The following is a 17469-nucleotide window of genomic DNA, read 5'->3' on the forward strand; positions in this document are numbered from 1 at the left end:
CTACCCATCTGTTCATTTGACGTTTTCTTAGAAAATTGTTGCTTATCATAAAATTGTACAGGCATTGCGATTCCTCATGGTTTAATTTCTAACATGTAAACATTTAAGCCATCTTAGGGTTATTTTGGTGTAAGGCAGGACCCTAACTTTATTTTTTCCAAATTGTGAGCCAGTTGTCCAGTCCCATTCAGTGAGTAATGCATCATTTCCGCACTGGTTTGTTTATTTTGTTCAAAATTCATTCCTCATCTTTTCAATTTTAAAATCATACCTGCAACCTAAACAAAAAAGAGGGAGAGAGAGAAGGAGAGGAAGAAGAAGAAAGAGAAGCAGACGCAGGAGCAGGACGAGGAGGGAGAAGAAATCCCTTGTCATAGGAGTCCGTGACTCAGAGGTGAGAGCCCCTCCCGGCCCCTCCCTGAGATAACGCCCACCGGCAGCTTGCTCCGCAGGCTTTCATCGTTAGTGTCACCGCATGTACTAGGGTTCTCGCAAATACAGAGGTGCACAAAGACGGAAAACCCAAAAGGAATCGAGATCTCTAGAAGACACATCATTGACATAAAAATATGTTCACACACACACACACACACACACACACACACACACACACAGGAATACATATCTAGTGTCAGCAAAGTCAATAGTCCTGGAAGAGACAACATGAAAACCAAGCCCTCCTCTCTCTCTGGCAAGTCCTTCTCCCCAAAGGGAACCGGGCGACACTTCGCACTGACTTCGATCTGAAATGCATTTCTTCACCACGTTCCACATCCGGGGCTGTAGATGGGCCTGTTTCTGGACTTTCAGTTTGCCGTGCCATTTCTCTGCCTGCCGTCCTGGTGCTGGTACCGTCAGTACCGGGGCCAGTCCTGGGTGAAGTATTAGAGTTTGACCCTATGTTTGAACAGCTTGCTGGAGGCAAGTCCTCCCTTACTGTTCATTTGCAGAGAGGCCGTGACTGTCTCTGTTCGGGCCTCGGTGACAGTACCGCAGACAGGCCGGTGTATAAACGGTACAAGTGTGTTTCTCGTGGCGTCTGAGATCAGGGTGCCAGCACGGTTGGCTCCGGACAGGGCCCCCCTCCAGGTGGCAGACTGCTGGCTCCCCGCTGTGTCCTCTCGCAACAGAAGAGGGGCCAGAGCGCCCTCTGGGTCCCTTCCACGAGGGCTTGAATCCCATGCATGCGGGCTCTGCCCTCTGACCTCGTTGCTTCCCAAAGGCCTCAACTCCTAATACCATCCCTTTGGGGGTTAGGAGTCCAACATATGAATTTGGGGGGACACAAACATTCAGTCCATAGCAATTATTATTCTATACTTATTTTCCATTTCAACTTTATATTGTACTCCCCCCAAGTTTGATTGGAATTTTGTTGGACTCACAGTATTTTTATGGATTAATTTGGAGACGATTATCTTCTTCATGGTAGTGAGTTTTTCTCTTGTGGATAAAGGCATGTGTGTCTCCTGTGACTTCCTCAAGGTTCTGTGATCTCTCTTGTCCGGGATCTTGGACACCTCTCCTCAGGGCCCCTAAACCTGAACCCATCTCGTGTGATAGCTGCAGCCACCCGAGAGGAGAGGGGTTGGGGGTCTGAGGCCCTGTCTTCTGGCACCCAAGGGCCATCAAGTACACAAGGGAGTGACGTACTCCGCAAGGCTCCAGAGAGCCAAACTCACACCTCGGAAAGAATAGCTGCAGGGCAACGAACCAAGCCACAAGGGGAGGTGGTGAGAGCCCTACCAGTGGTACTTTTCCAGTGTTCTAGGGGTGGGGGGAAATGTCGCTGGTGCTGGCCAGGAGTTTCCCGGCTTGGTGGGAGAGTGGGGGAGTACTGGGTTACAAGGGCCCGGTCCTTGCACTGTGACTAAGGGAAAAGGCCCAAGGCTTCCCTGTATCTCCTCTGTGCCCTTTCCCCCCCCCCTCCCCTTTGACCCTGAGGGTGGAGTGATGCTGACCCACTTTACATCGGAAGACAGTGAAGCTCAGCAAAGCCAAGGTACCCAACCGGGGTCACCCAGCAGCTCCGGGGCACCTCAAATGCCAAGGCACACACCCCTCAGGCTGCGTTTCTGTGATTGTCCCCTGGAAGCCCCTGTTCAGGGACGGGCCTGGCCAACAGGCAGGTGGATGGACCAGGACCACCCTCTGTACTGCCTGGTTAGGGGGCAGCCGCTAGGCAGGTGAATGGCCCAGTAGGCGCAGGAAGGCACTGCCAGCTCCTCTCCCGTGCCTGGTTCCGCACGTACGTCTGTCTCTCCCCCTCCCCGGGCAGCTCTCGGCTTGGCTCATGCTGTCCTCAGGGGGCCAATGGGCTTCTTGATTCCAGGCTGCACATCTGGAAGTTGACGCTATTAAAACAAACCCCATTATATAACAAATGGACATCTGGAACCCGTTAGCGCGGAGTTTTTAGAAAAAGAAATTGTTTTGGATGTGCTCTCTCCTAAGAATGTGGCAAAGCGCCCTCACTCTGGCTGTCCAGGAACCCAGAGACCAGGCCACCTCTCCTGGGCCCATTTGTCGAGGTGACTCGGGCCAGGCCAGAGGTGGGCCAGGCCAGAGGCAGGGACAGACTCCCTTTACCAGACAGGAGACTTCACCGTCTCCCGAGGGCCACGTGCTTAGAAGGCCCCTTTCCAATGTCATTCAAATATTTATTCAGCACTTGTGCACCTACTGTGTGCTACCAACTCTTTATCATTCATATGCCCACTCCCACCCATTATGGCTTAATTACTCCATTGTGGCTTGAGAAAACAGGTCACCATCTGTCCTGGATTCTAAACAACAAAGCTTGAACAACTTTTTGTTCCTCTGACACCTTAGTCGGTCTCTGGAATGCCTTAGGATCCTCAGACCTCTCTCTGAATTATCTTCCTATCCTCCCCCCACACCCCATCATAGGCATATGGGGGCTAAAAACACTGGAGGTCACTGACCTACCAATGACTTTGGCATGATGTCGTGGTGGTTCTCTCTGTGGGTGGACCTTGATCTAGCACTGAAGAGGCTTTAGGAGAAATGCCTGGCTAACATTTTGAAATGGAATTTTTAAAAATATATATATATTTCCCCCAACATTTTATGATGAAAAATTTCAAGCTTACAGAGAAGTTGAAAGAATTGTACAGTGAACACCCATATAAACCCAACACCTAGATACTGTATTATCAACACGCTGCTGTATCAATCCATCTATTCACCCATCAATCAGTTCAAGAGCAATTTGTAGACATGACTATATTTCACCCCTAAACACTATGCATGCAAATCATTAACTAGAGTTCAATATTTGTTTCTGATCTTTCAGGTGAAATTGACATATAATGAAACATAGAAGTTTTAAGTGTACTATTCTGGTAAATATGATACCTCTGTGACCTGTACCCCCATCACTGAGTACAATTTACCATCAACCTCAGAAAGTTCACCACGCTCCTTCCTAGTTATCCCCCACCACCCACTACTCCCAGAGGCAACCGCCATTCTGGTTATTTTCACCATACACTAGGTGGTATGGGCTGAGTAGTGTTCTCCCAAGATTCATATGTTGAAGTCCTGATCCCAGGACCACAGAATGTGACTGTATGTGGAGACAGTTTCCTTGAAGAGGTAAGTAAGTTAAAATGAGGTCATATGCGTGGGCCCTAATCCAGTATGACTGGTCTTCTCATAAGAAGAGATTGGCACACGGATATGTACACACGGGAGGAAAGACCACGTGAAGACACAGGGAGAAGACAGCCGTCTACAAGCCAAAGAGAGAGACCCCTGCTGACCCCTCAAGCTCAGACTTCTGGCCTCCAGAGCTGTGAGAAAGTGAGTTTCCGCTGTTCAAGCCACTTCGTCTGTGGCCACTGTAGCCAATGAATAGCCCAGGCTTCCCTTTACTAAAATCTCATACCAATAAGATCGTACACTAGGTATTCCTTTGTGTCTGGCTTCATTTGCCCAGCACGAGGCTTGGGGGTTCATCTGGGTTGCATCGGTACTGGGTTCCTTTTTCACAGCCGCGTAGTATTCCACGATAGAAATATCGCAGTCTGTTTAGCCAGGGCAATTTATTTTATTTTATTTTTTTTTTAAAGATTTTATTTATTTATTTGACAGAGATAGAGACAGCCAGCGAGAGAGGGAACACAAGCAGGGGGAGTGGGACAGGAAGAAGCAGGCTCATAGTGGAGGAGCCTGACGTGGGGCTCGATCCCATAACGCCGGGATCACGCCCTGAGCCGAAGGCAGACGCTTAACCGCTGTGCCACCCAGGCGCCCCAGGGCAATTTATTTTTTAACGGGAGAATTGTTTCAGAACATTTCCCTCTAACATATGTCTTTCGTGTCATCCCAGCAACAGAGCGGACAGGCAGCCCTACTCAGCAGGCAGCTTCAGAACCATACTCGAACGTCTGATCACCCTAAAATGTGTAGAGACACATCACATTGCCGGAAACAAGTTCTTAAGTATGAGATTAAAGTAGTAGCACATTCTTTTTATCTCAGCGGATGCAGGCAAACCTGTGATGTCACAGGGATCTCATCCATTTGGTTACAAATAACATAGTGATTATACTGGCTCTGGTGTCAGGGGCTCTGGATTTGAGTCTCACTTGCTGTGTGACCTTGGGCAAGTCACTAGAACTCTCTGAGCCTCATTTTCTTCACCCGGGAAGTGAGGCTAACAATCCCTTCCCCAAGGGTTGCTTGAAGACTGAATGAACTCGTGAGTTCAGCATGTTCCCAGCGGCTGGAAAAAGTGAGGACTCAGGAAGCATTCACTTCTGTGATCTGTCTCACCCGGCACCCACCACAGCAAGAACCGCTCGTGATAGGACAGCAAAAGTGGATTTCTAGGCCACAGAGAGTAGCAAACGAGCTTTCTGTCCTGCCCGGCGTGAGAGCTGAGACCAAGGGGCGGGGCGGCCAAGACCATGTTGAATCAACAAGCCTCCAAGATCAATTAGCCCAGTGCGATCCCAACAGAAGGAGGGGTGCGGGGGGTTCATAAAACACGTTCTGAATTGAGGGATCCGAAGTGCTCCGGGGCTAAACAAGTCTTGCACATGTTTGACCATTTCATTTTGTTAGTTCGTTCCGTCTGAGTGGGGAAGAGCAGTTTTTTCACTTCGATCACTTCTAGGAAAGGCTCCATTTCATCTCATAATCTAGGAGCGCCTCCTTCATAATAGATACTAATTTAATACTTTTCCTCTAAGGAAGCCGAAGAAATGAACAATGCGAATCATCACCATTCACTTTCTTTCAGCGTTCCTTCTGAAAGGAGTACTTTTCAACTTTGAAGTCCTTAGGAATTGTTTTTTGGCATAATTTATCCACTCTGTCCCAAGCGGCTTTGAAATGTTCCTAATTTCTCTCAGATGATGATCTCTTTTGGATTTTAAAGACAAAGAAAGCATCTATAGTTTCACTTTGAAGCTCTTCAGAAAAAAATTCCTAGGACACTTACCATGTGGTAAAGAAATTTAAAACACCAGATAAGTTCAAATTCAGGAACAGGAACTATCCGTTGGACCCACCGAGAGCCGCAGGACAAGAAGGGCCATTTAAGACCACGGGCCGTGGCCTCGCGGCCTCCGAGCGTTGTTCTCCTGGCCACCAGTGTTCTAGAGAAATCACCTCGCCTCCTGCACGCTTCATCTGCACCCCCACTTCTAAAGCCCTGGGAAATTCCTTCAGGACATACACTGTGTTGTGCCAAGAACATAACGGAAGCCATTTGAGGTCGTTCCTTTCCTTACAGAACTTCATTATTACCAGAACCAAAAGACATGCCCAACTCCTCAAACTCCCTTCAGTGCCACTCAGCATGCCGTACCTTCCAGATGCATTGTCATAGACGTGGTAACACATTCCACTCAATTCCACTTTGCTGCCTTTTTTTCCCCCAGGTATATTTTTATTACCCTGCAAGAGACTGTCGAACCCAGGTGGCCCATCAACATCCATGAGACCCAAGAACCTCTTTTTTATTAAACCTCCTGTTGGAGAGCGGCCCTCCCTGCTTCCCAGGTGAGTGCCCACAGCAAGGCTTCCTGCAGGGTGGGCCGCAGCCGGGCGTGGCCGGGGGGGGGGGGCAGGACCCGAGACAGAGGTCGCTGGTTCCCTCTGGCCAGACAGGCGGGGTCGGCAGCAGACAGCGTCTTGGGTGAGACTCAGATCTCCCCAGTTCCAGGGGAGAGCTTGGTGCAGGGAGCCCCAGAGAGCTGGAGCCAGCAGCCGTGGGTGGTCTGGGAGGAATTGCGGAATCCTTCCCTGTGCCCGGGAGTTGGGGACACAGAGCGCACCCTCATGGGGCACCTGCAGGTACCGCCGGCCTGTCCGCTGGACCTGAGCCTCGGGGCGGTTAGAGCTGCAAGAACACGTAGGGACAGACTGCCCTCTCGGCACGGCTTTGGCTGTGTCCCCTAAGATTTGGTGCGTTGTGTTTTTGTTTTCATTGGTCTCGGGATGTTCTTCAAATTCCCTTCCGATTTCCTGTTTGACCCAGCGGCTGTTCATGAGCGGCCTAGCTCATCTCCACATATTTGTGAATTTTCTCATTTTTTCCTGTTACTGATTTCTAGCTCCATTTCACTGTGCTTGGAAAAGATACTTGCAATGAGTTCAGATGAGTGGATCAAGAAAACGTGGTATGTGTATATACGATGGTATATCACTCAGCCCCGAAAATGGAGCAAATCCTGCCATTTGCAACGACACGGATGAGCCCCGAGAGCATTACGCCAAGTGAAATAAGCCAGACAGACACAGCACGGTTTCACCTAGACGTGGAATCGAAAATAAGTCGAACTCCTCAAAGCCGAGAGGAGAGTAGTGCTTGCCAGGGGCTGGGGGCAGGGGGAGAGGCTGGTCAAAGGGTACAAATCTTCGGTCACACGGCACGGATAAGCTCCGCAGACCTGACACCCGGCGTGGCGGCTGTGGCTAACGATACCGTATCTACGCTTGGCGGCGGCAGAGGGTCGATCCCGCGTGCTGTCACACAAACACCCGCGAACAACTGTGACGCGATGGACGTGTTAATCAGCCTGATTGCGGCGATCACTCCGCCACAACCAGAGCATCACCTTGAGCACTTAAATTTATACCATTCTTATCAGGGGCGGGGATGGGAACGTAATAAAATGCATATGGACATTCGGGGGGGCGGAAGGCAAAGAGAAGAGAGTGAGCACCCGAGAGAACCAGCAGTCTGGAGAAAGCCCGAGATCCAGTCAGAGCTGTAAGAGGAGACAGACCACAGCCTCACACAATGGCACAAAGAAAACAATAAGGACATTAAAAAAAAATCAGATGCAAAAGAAAATACTTCTCTGAACAAGGAAGCATGATTTTAAATTTAACATGAACTGGAGGAGAGGATGGGGAGTTGGGAGCAGGTGAATGAGATCACGCAAAACCCAAGGCAAAAAAAATGGAAGAAGACAGAACTCATGTGGAGGAAAACCAGAGCCTAGGAGGTGAGAGACCCAGGAGACATGCTATGTGAAGCCTAAAAAGCCTACAGGGGGAGAGAAAACCCAGGCAACAGAGGAGAAGCAATAACTTTAAAACAAGATAGAAAATTTTCCGTGGTTCAAAGAAAGACTCTGGTTTGCAAGGGCTCGTTGAGTTCCAGGCAGGAGTGATGGAAAAACGCAGACATCTAGGCACGGCCTGGGAAGAGTCCTGAATTCCATGATTAAAGGGAAAACTCTTACAAGCTTCTCGAAGGAGGGAACAAGTTACACAGGAGGAAAAGAGAATCAGACGGAAACCACACATGTCCTTGGCAAAGCGAGAAAAGAGGAAAGCAGCCTATGCCAGCCAAGGTGCCATTCGCCTCATGGGGCCATAAAAGACACCGGGCTCCAGGGAGGCCCCCTGGACAGGGGGAAACACCAGAGAAAGGAACCTAATCGGGCAATAATCAAATCCGATTGCAGACAAGGGGGATGAAGAAAAGAGGAAGCCATCACCCAACAGTGAGCCGAAAGCCTACCAGTTCCTGTGTAGTTAGTTCCAAATGGGTCAGGAGAGATGAGATGGAATTTGTAGTGTAAGCACCAAATAAGCTTTAAAACAAAACAAAACAAAACCAGAAGAGAGATGTAATAACACTGACTGGTAGCTTGCAACTAGAAGTGCTAAATAGAACTTTTGGAAATTCCAGAAAAACCAGAAAACAGGAAGGTCAGCACGAGTGGAGTACGACCTAGAATGGAGCTTCCAAAATGGGAAGGGAAAAGAGGAGTGACCGGTACCTATTGTCACTTGTTCCATCCTTGTCTTTCTTTTTAATTAAAAAAAAAAAAAACTTTTATTACGGAAACTTCTCAACACACACTGCAAGAGAGGGAACACAAGGAATCTCTGTGGACCCAAAGCTAAGGTTCGTTACTCATTTTTTTCCCTCCAAAAAAGCCAGGAAAACCTTATTGTCTCAAAAGTCTGTGACCTTTCAGCTTTTATTTTTCCTAGCAATTTATTTAGAATTGGCACACTTTTGTAGATCTCAGCACTCGTCCTTACTGATGAAAAGACTTCTCCCTGAGTTCTTCCGATCTCCAGCAGCCCCGGCCGGATGCCTTCACAAGGCAAAGAGAAGAGAGTGAGCAGCTTTCCTACAGCTCATTTTTTTTTTATGGTCACCAAACTGGCAGAAGTTACAAAATGTGAAATCTCTCTCATTACCAAGACTCTTGCAGATCTTATAATTTGCACAAAACTTGTGTTTTTTGATGGGTCATAGCAGCCAGCGTTCACTCAGGAAGCGGCACCTGGCTCAGAAAGCGGCAGGCTCTCACGCGGTCGGGTTTGGGCGCCAGGTGTCGGGGATTCTGGAAAAGTGCACACCGTCACTTCATCAGCTGCACAGCCTCGAGATTCCTGGGGGGAAATGACGACAGGCTGTATTTAAATAATCACAATTACTAAGAAAGAACCCACAGCCAACTTGGTTCAAGACGTTGGAAGCTGAAGAGGAGGAGCTGTTTGCCAGCACGGCGAGAAACAAGCCGGCCAGGTGGGCAGGGCACAGGGAAACACCGGTCGGGCTGTTCCCAAACATTCATGTTTTCCTCCGTTGTTCCTTTTCTATCTCATTGAAAATGGATGATTTTTATTTATTTATTTATTTTTTACATTTCCGCAAGACAAACAGGAGAGCCATGTTTTATGGTCTACATAACCCGGAGAGGTAATTTTGGAAGCCACTGTCATGCTTTGTTCATCCTAAATTTCTTTTCCTCCAGGAACCTGGGTCCAGGAGCACCCAATCCCTGCTCCGTCCGGTCCTCCCCTCCCTCCCCCGATCCCCACTTACAGCCCTGGATAAACCCTATGAGCCATGGTTTTGCCCCCACCTTCAAACTACGATGTCTCTGCCACAGACGCTGTGGTCGAGCCTCTGCCTTTCTCCCTGGCCTCATCTAAGTACCCTTCCATCCCCACCCACCTCTCAACCTCACCTGCCATGTGGCACCAGAGGCCCAGAGCAGCAGGTGGAAGCCCTTTCTGCTTCCTGCCCCCACCCACACCCCAGCCACACCTACAGGTGCTCAGCTTCCAGGGCCTTCTGGGCCATCTCCCTCCTCCCACCCCTCATCCCTTGGGCCTGGGTACCAGACCCCCAGCCCTCTTTGGAACTCACTCCTTCATCTGCCTTTGTTTCCTCCCTGCCCTCCTCCCTCCCACCCACCGTCCTCCTACTCCCCGCTCCCCCTGTTTCAGCCCAGCTTGGTTGGCCCCAGTAAAGGGCGTCCTGCCTTCTCTCTGGGTCAGGAAAGCCAAGGCCTCCCCTATGGCTTCCCTGAGTCTCCTGGATACATCCTCTCCCTTGTCTTGGCTGGTGTCTCTCTCTCCCTCTCCCCCACCCCCTGCCCACCTCCCCCCACCCCCCTCTGCCTTCCCAGCCCTGCTGCTCCTCTGAGCACATCTTTCTGCTCTCCTTCACTGCCTCTTCCTTGGTTCTCACCTTAAATGTCCCCAGCTTCCTTCTTACACCACACAGTCTTCTTGGGCCACCTCTTCGTTCCCATGGCCTTAGCTTTGGCCAATGAATTAACTTCTAAATTCAGATAAACCAGACAGGGCAGGTTTTGAACTTCCCATTTGTTTTTGGCACAAAAAATTCTTTTTTGGTCTTTATTTCCCCTTGAATTAAGAGTCATTCAGCCCATTCTGGGGAGAGTCACCCTCTCCAGGGCAGAATGTAGACATCTCCCACCTCTTCCTGGGAGTGGCACGTGCCTGGCCCTGGAATGTCTAAGTCCGAGCTCTTGAGGCAGGGAAAATGACTTTTTCTCTTGCTGCCAATTTGAGTCCTGTATACAGAGGGCCCTGACGAGGCTCTTCCTAATTATGGGAAAAGGAGGAGGAGGTTTGGGGGAGGAGAGGGGGAGGGCACCTGGGCTGGAAGCCTGGAGAGACCAGGGAGAGAGGAGGAAGGATGACACGCCAGAGACCCACAGCTAAGAGGGGGGTTGGTGGTGGAGCGGTTTCCTGGGAGGTGCCAGGAGGGGGAACAAGGGGCGGCAGGGGCACCCAGGGCCTCCGCCAGCTGCGCAGACAAAACCTGGGCCTCTGGGAGGAAAGAGGCGACCAGGACCATGAGTCGGTCCCTTCCCCGTGGCTCTGGTAGGAACCTTAGACCCCAGTGGAGTGGTATGTGCGAGGCAGACCTCCTGACCTTGCACTCAAGGGCCCACAGAGCATGCCCCAGCCCCCCAAGCTGGGAAGGGGCAGAGGACAAATGAGACACCCCAAATACATGCATATTGTGGACATCCATCTCCCCCGGGGTATCTGCAGGCACCTCCAATTCAGCATGGCTTCCCTCCAAACTTGTGCCTCCCCTCTTTCTTGTCTCTGAATAAAGGACCCCCACACTGGAAAGCTAGAGGCATCCTGTAGCCCCTCGAAAGCCACCAGGTTCCCCCATTCTCCTCATGTTTCTGGACGCTTTCCACTCCCTTCCCTCTTCACTTCCACAGCAGCAGTCCCGACCTGCACCCCAGGCACCAGCATAGCCTCCTAACCAGCACTGAGGTCCCTTTCCTTGGCCCCCACCCTCCCCATCACCCACCCAGGCACTCCACGGCACTCCACGAGGTGGCTGAAGGGACAATGGGGCCCTTGGCCAGAGAGAGACACAGGAGGAGGAGGTGTGAGGGAAAGAGGAGCTGGGGTTGCAGATGCATTCAGTGGGCAGTGATAGGCCCTGGGATGACACAGCGGGGGTGGAGGGTGCCCTCCTCCCAGCTCAGCCCTGGGGCGGGGAGGAAAGGGAGGGATAAAGTCCCACCGTGGGAGCCTCCTGCCTGCCCTTTCCCAAAGGAACTGAGGCCAACGCCAGTGTAGCCAGGAATGTGGGAGTCCCTGGCGGCAGAGGCTCGAGCTGGGGGAGACCCCATGGGTCCCATGGTAGGTGGCAAGAGCAGGTGGGTGGGCTGCTCTGGGGAATCAGTCGTCCGGCTAGGGCAGGGAGCCCTTCGAATAAATGCCAAATATACGGTCTAGCACCAAGTGTGAGATGGGCGGGGAGACAGGCGTGGGACCCTGCGGGGGTGGGAGTCCACACTGTGACCTTGGCCCTGACCCATCTTTCCAGCCAGCCCATGAAAGCCTGGCAGCCCTTCTTCCAAATGCCTGCCCTCCCTCCTCACAGCATCTCTTGTCTTGTTTCCTGCCCCAGCCTCCCCAGTGTATCCTCCTCATGGCTTCCGAGTGACTGAAACCTATGGCTGACCATTCAGCAAGCACAGACAGGAGACGTCCCCTCCATCAGGGACTGTCAGTCGGGAGGGGGGCTCTACGCAGAGACAGTGATGGGGGTGTGTAGGAACTGGCAGGTGAGGACTCACGGGGTGAGGTCCAAGCATCTCTGGGCACACCTCCCCAGTCCTCAGCCTACACACTGGCCCTCCGCACCCCACAAACACCCTCACACTCCTTGCCCCCTCCCCTCCCCAGGCCCCTTTCCTGACCCCTCCTGGGACTTCTACCAACTCACAGCCACCTCTGTGCCCCCCCCACCCCCTGCGCCCTGGTCTTGGGTGCCTTGAGCTCAGCCTGGGGCCCACCCGCCCGTGCTGCTAGCCCCGAGTGGGTGCCCAGCCAATGTCCTGGAGAACTAAGGAATTAAGGCAGAGCAGGTCTGAGATAAGGGCATTGTCTGGGTGGAGGTCGGGTTCTGCCTATCCAAGCCTGAGTTTGCCATGGCAACGACCTACCTCCCCACCCTTGGCCCCCACCCTGCTGGAGAGTAACCGCCTTCCCTGGGCCCAGCGCATGCCCGTCTCCTCTGTTACCAGCTGGTAATCCTGTGTGGTTTTTACTCCCGTGCTTATGAATAGAAGAGCTAGAGGAGAGCAGGGTGAGCCCTTCCCAGGGCCCTGTGGGCCCCCCACCCTTGCAGGGAGCAGTCCCCAGCCTCCCCTGGAATCCCCGGGCTGTGCCAGCCCTCATGGAGTTAGCACCCGCCGTCATGGAGGCCTCCCCGTCCCGGCTCTGCCTGGCCGTGGCTGCCTTGGAACAGGCACGGGGACGTAGACCCCTGTTCTGGACAGCTCATTAAGCCCTCCTCTCTCCGCACACTTGACCACACACGGTCACCCCCTCCCCAGGCCTGATGTTTTGTCTCCCCTCTTCCTGGCACCTTCTAGACCCTTCCCACACGCATAGCCCCCAAATCAGCCACCAGGGCCTGCCAGCTTTCTGTCCTGAAAGCTTCTGAAATCCACCCATCATCCCCACCGGATCCTTGTCAGCCCTGTGGCTGACGGTTGCAGCCGTGGCCTCCCTGGCACGCGGCCTCCCTGGCACCCTGCCTCCAGGGCCTGCTCTGTGTAGCAGCAGCCTGGGGACATTTTTCAAGACTGTTTGGTGTGTGGGGTTACCTTGGTGTTAAGTCCAGACTCTTCGCTGGAGTATCCAACGCTCCTCTTGTCTGGCCTGTGCCAACCTTTCATGGGGCCTGCACCCCCCCCCCCCAGAGATCTTGGTAGTCCCCAAACACACCAGGCCATCTCCCGCCTCGACGCCCTGTGCGGGCTGTGCCTACCACTTGGGATGCTTTCTCCCCACAGGTGAGCTGCAGTATTGCTTGATTGGGGAGACATCTCTGACCCTTTCTCCCCATCCCAGACACGTCTCCCTGGGCCTCAAGACCCCATGGCTCCTGAGAGTCCTTGACCATAACAGTATCACGTGCATCGTCCTTTTCTGTTTGCAGGCCCGTCTCCTGTCTGGAGTCAGGTTCCCCAGCAGGAGAGCTGGAGATGGGGATTCAGGACCATGCAGTTTACGAGGGAGGGCTCTCAGGAGACACACGTGAGGGAGAGGGAAGGGGAGGAGAGGGGAGGAGGGGGCAGAGCAAGAATGGGATCTCAGGTGGCATCTAGATGTGGTCTGATCCAGGGGCTCTAGAAGCTGACTGCACTGCTGAGCTGTCCCCCTGAGGTGAGGAGAGCAGTCTTTTGTATCCCTGTAGCAGCCCATCATTGGCTATGAGGGGGGAGGGTGTGTAACTTCCCGGGGAGATGGCTGTCATCAGCCAGGGACAATTTGCAGTCCGGGTGGCTGTGAGCATTCGAAGTCATCATGCCCACAGTGGGGACATGATGGCGCACAGGCTGGGTAAAGGGGGTCTGGCAGGGAACCAATAGCATCTGCCATACCCCCTGGTCAAGTGGGACCTCTGACAGATTTCTGAGGAAATGAAGACTGTGGGTTCTTGGCCCATCCAGCACTGACCCTCCCCGAGCCCACAGCTGCGCTGTTGTCCTAGGAGGAGGTCCTGCCCATGGCAGTCTCAATTTCAGTGAGTGGAAAGAAATCCAGACATCCAACCCCCTCCCCCAGGGAGGGACTCTGAGTCCTACCCCCTCACTAAGGGTCCCGTAGATCCCTGACCCTGCAGATGGGAGCTTTAGCCAATGTTCCCATTCAGTACTCACAGTTACCATTTTACAGATGGAAAGACAGAGCTTCAAAGGGGTGAAGTGACTCCATGAAGGTTAAGCAACTCATGAGTGGAGAAGCTGGGATTCAAACCCAGGTCTGAGTGACTCCCTGCCTAGTTCCTTCCCCCCGTGTGTGATTCGCCTTGGAGCTAAGCCCTGCCTGCCCACCATAAGAGACTGGCACCTCTAGGGCCATCTCTGTGCCCCACATCAGGGCTAAGCTAACGTCAGGGTCCCCAGGGGCTACATCTGGCATTTGCAATAGTTGGGAGGCCCATGCATGTATTTTGCATATAATTTGCATAACGATTACATCTGGTTTGCATGTGTCCACATGGAGGCCCCATCAGTACAATTTTTCAGTTGCTTCTAAGCAACTCTCACTCAATAGAAGTCCTCCCGGGCTTTATAGAGTCCCATTTCCAAGATTTCTGGCTTCTCTCCCAGGCCCTCACCTGAAGTATGCCATCTAGCCACCCCCCAGGGGCCTGGAGAGGCCCTGCTTCTGCCTCCCTAGAAGGGGTCACCCAAACCCCTGCCCCAGAAATGCGTATGGACTTGACAGTGACTGTTTTTGGTGGTGTGGGTGTAATCAAAACACCGATTGGGCTTTGAGCATGCTGATGTTTATGTTGGGGAGAGAGTGAGCCCCAGGGAAAGATCCTTGCTGCACAGAACTTCCAAAGGTGGCCCCTTGTAGGGAGGGTGTGCACACTCAGAAGAAAGGAGAGGGGGTGGGGTGGTGGGCAGGGACAAAGGGCTGATGGAGTCAGGAGGCGTATCCTAGGGCCGGTCCCCCCACCAGTTGCCTGGGGGGGTGGAGGGTGCTTCTCCCAGTTGCAGGGGGCTCATCTGTAGTGAGAAGGGCTTGTGCCAGAAAACTGGTCGTTTCAGTGCTTTCTATTCCTGTCTCTTTTAGGGGAACGACGTTCCATAAAACTTGGTGGAGTTCTCCGTGATCTCATGTGGAGGGCCTGGATAAAGCAGCGAGAACATCCTGGGTCGGGTGGGAGGAGCCCGGAGATGGGAGAGGAAACTCCTTGGCCTCAGAGAAATGCATGGAGGTAGGGAAGGGTCGTTCCAGGGGTCGGGATGCCAAGCCCCGGAGTCACGCGGGACCTTAGCACCAGGCAAGCCTGCATTTCTGCCCCTCTCCCATCTTCTCCACCCCTAGACACCAGTTCCTCCCCTCTGCCCCAGAAAGCCCACGGAAGCAGGAGGGCGGCTGCAGTGTCTGGCGGAGGCTGCCACGTTCGCCCACTGGGCCACGCCCTGATGGACCCTAAACGCAAGGCTACACTTATACCTGTCCAGAGTTATCTTGCCTTCCTGATGGCACCCTCCATTGTCCCTGAAGAGCGACGTGGCTCCTCTGTCACCAAGGGCTAGTGAAGGTTGGGGAAGTATGCTTCTGCGTGTGTGTGTGCAAGCGGGGTGTGTGTGTGAGAGAGAGACAGAATGTGTCTGCATATGGGCGTGCGTGTCCCTGTGAACAGAAATTGGGATCCTGTGTGTGGCCCCGCAGCCACCTCCATCCAGGTGTAGAGACTCCAGGCTGAGTTGGGGCCGGGGGCGTGGAGACACGACTGCCTCCCTCCACTGTCTCTGCCTTCCCTAGGTTTCCTATCTGGCAGATGCAAAGTGGTCTCATCATCTGCGGGGGAGACCCCAGCCTCTGGCGGGACTGGATCCCCCCAAGACCCTGAACATCTCCTCTGCCAATGTCCTCCCCTCAACCTGCCTCCTCCAGGATGGGGCCCCAGGGCTGGCTCCCAAAACTGTTCCAGTTAAAGAGGGTGTTTGATGTCAGCCACCTGGGAAGGGGGGAAGTGGGGTCCAACTGTCCTTTCAGCCCCCTGTTATGTGGACTTTTCCAAGTTCAGACAGGGTCCAGCCTCCTCCCTCTGAGTCTTGGGCCCCACATCTGGGCTGGGTAGGGAGCAAGAGGCAGGGCTGGGCCCCTTGGAAAAGGATCACAGCTTCTGTAGCGTGGGGTGGGGGTAGGGGGTGGGGTTCTTCCAGAACTTCCTGGGCAGCGCTGCCAGGCAGTCAGAACCCAGCCCCGGGGTGAGAAGCCCAGCTCTGTTCATGTCTCACCCAGATGTCTCTCACTTTCTGAGCAGTGGGAATCCAGTGATTACAAGGTCAAGAGCATGTCATGGATACCATGTATCGTGCCCCCCCCCCCAGCAGATGGACATCTCTGTTAAAGGCTGGAGAATGTAAAAGCACATTCAGTGGAGTTGTGGCAGAGGATGAAAGGCTGTCTTAGACATCATTTCCAGGCAGCAGAAACCCATTCGAGCTAGCTTGAGTGAGGTGGGTCATTGGAAGCAGGCAGGGGAAGCCAATTACCAAATGGCTCCTCCCACACCTCTCCCAGAACACCGTGGCCCCTAGACGTAGCCCTGCTCTCCTCTGGCAAACTCTCTTGCTTAGCCTTCCCATAAGCCCCATGTAGCTATGGCTACAGCACGCCAGGGTCTGTCCCTTCACCAGCCCTCAGGGAGCCTGTTGTGGACTGAAGAGTATTCCCCCAAATTCACGTCCATCTTGAACCTTAGAACATGATCTTTCCTTGCAGATGTAATGAGTTAAGATGAGGTCAGACTGGCTTACATTGGGCCCCTAAATTCAATGACCAGTGTCCTTATAAGAAGAGGAGAAGCCACAGGGGCGCCTGGGTGGCGTAGTCGTTAAGCGTCTGCCTTCGGCTCAGGGCATGATCCCGGCGTTATGGGATCGAGCCCCACATCAGGCTCCTCCACTATGAGCCTGCTTCTTCCTCTCCCACTCCCCCTGCTGTGTTTCCTCTCTTGCTGGCTGTCTCTATCTCTGTCAAATAAATAAATAAAATCTTTTAAAAAAAGAAAAAAAAAAAAAAGCTCTAAGAAGAGGAGAAGCCACAGAGACACAGAGACAAAGGCCCTGTAGACACACAAGTTAAGGGAGCCACGTGAAGGCAGAGCAGACAATGCAGGGGTGCTGCTCCTAGCCAAGGAGTGCTGCAGCCAGCAGAAGCTGGAAGAGGCAAAGAATTCCTCCCAAGAGCCTGGAGGGAGTGTGGCCTGGCCCACCCCTGGATTGCAGACTTCTAGACTCCAGGATTGCGGGAGCGTAAACTTCTGTTGTTCCGAGCCACTGCGTTTGTGGTCATTTGTCACAGCAAGCAGTCCCTAGCAAAGAAATGCACCAGGAAATTCCCCACCTGGAGGCTGGGTCCCCTCGGCCTGTGCTCCAAAGCCTAGGAAAGGGAACAATCGGCCCACTTTGGTCAGGTGTCTGCTTCCTCCACCAGGGACCCACTAGCCACTATGGCTGGGAACGAGCAGGGGGCACAGATGTGAGTCTCAAAGCTGTCCCCATTTAGCACCCTTATATCGTCACTTTACCCAGAGGGTGTGGGTTCACATCTCGGGTTGGAAGAGGTCTCTCCGCGTATGCCTCGGAGTTCTGTGTCTTCCACACTCCAATCAGCTACTTGGGTAAAGTCACAAGGCTG

Source organism: Ursus arctos, unplaced genomic scaffold (genome assembly GCF_023065955.2).
Source record: "Ursus arctos isolate Adak ecotype North America unplaced genomic scaffold, UrsArc2.0 scaffold_16, whole genome shotgun sequence".
Taxonomy (NCBI): domain Eukaryota; kingdom Metazoa; phylum Chordata; class Mammalia; order Carnivora; family Ursidae; genus Ursus; species Ursus arctos.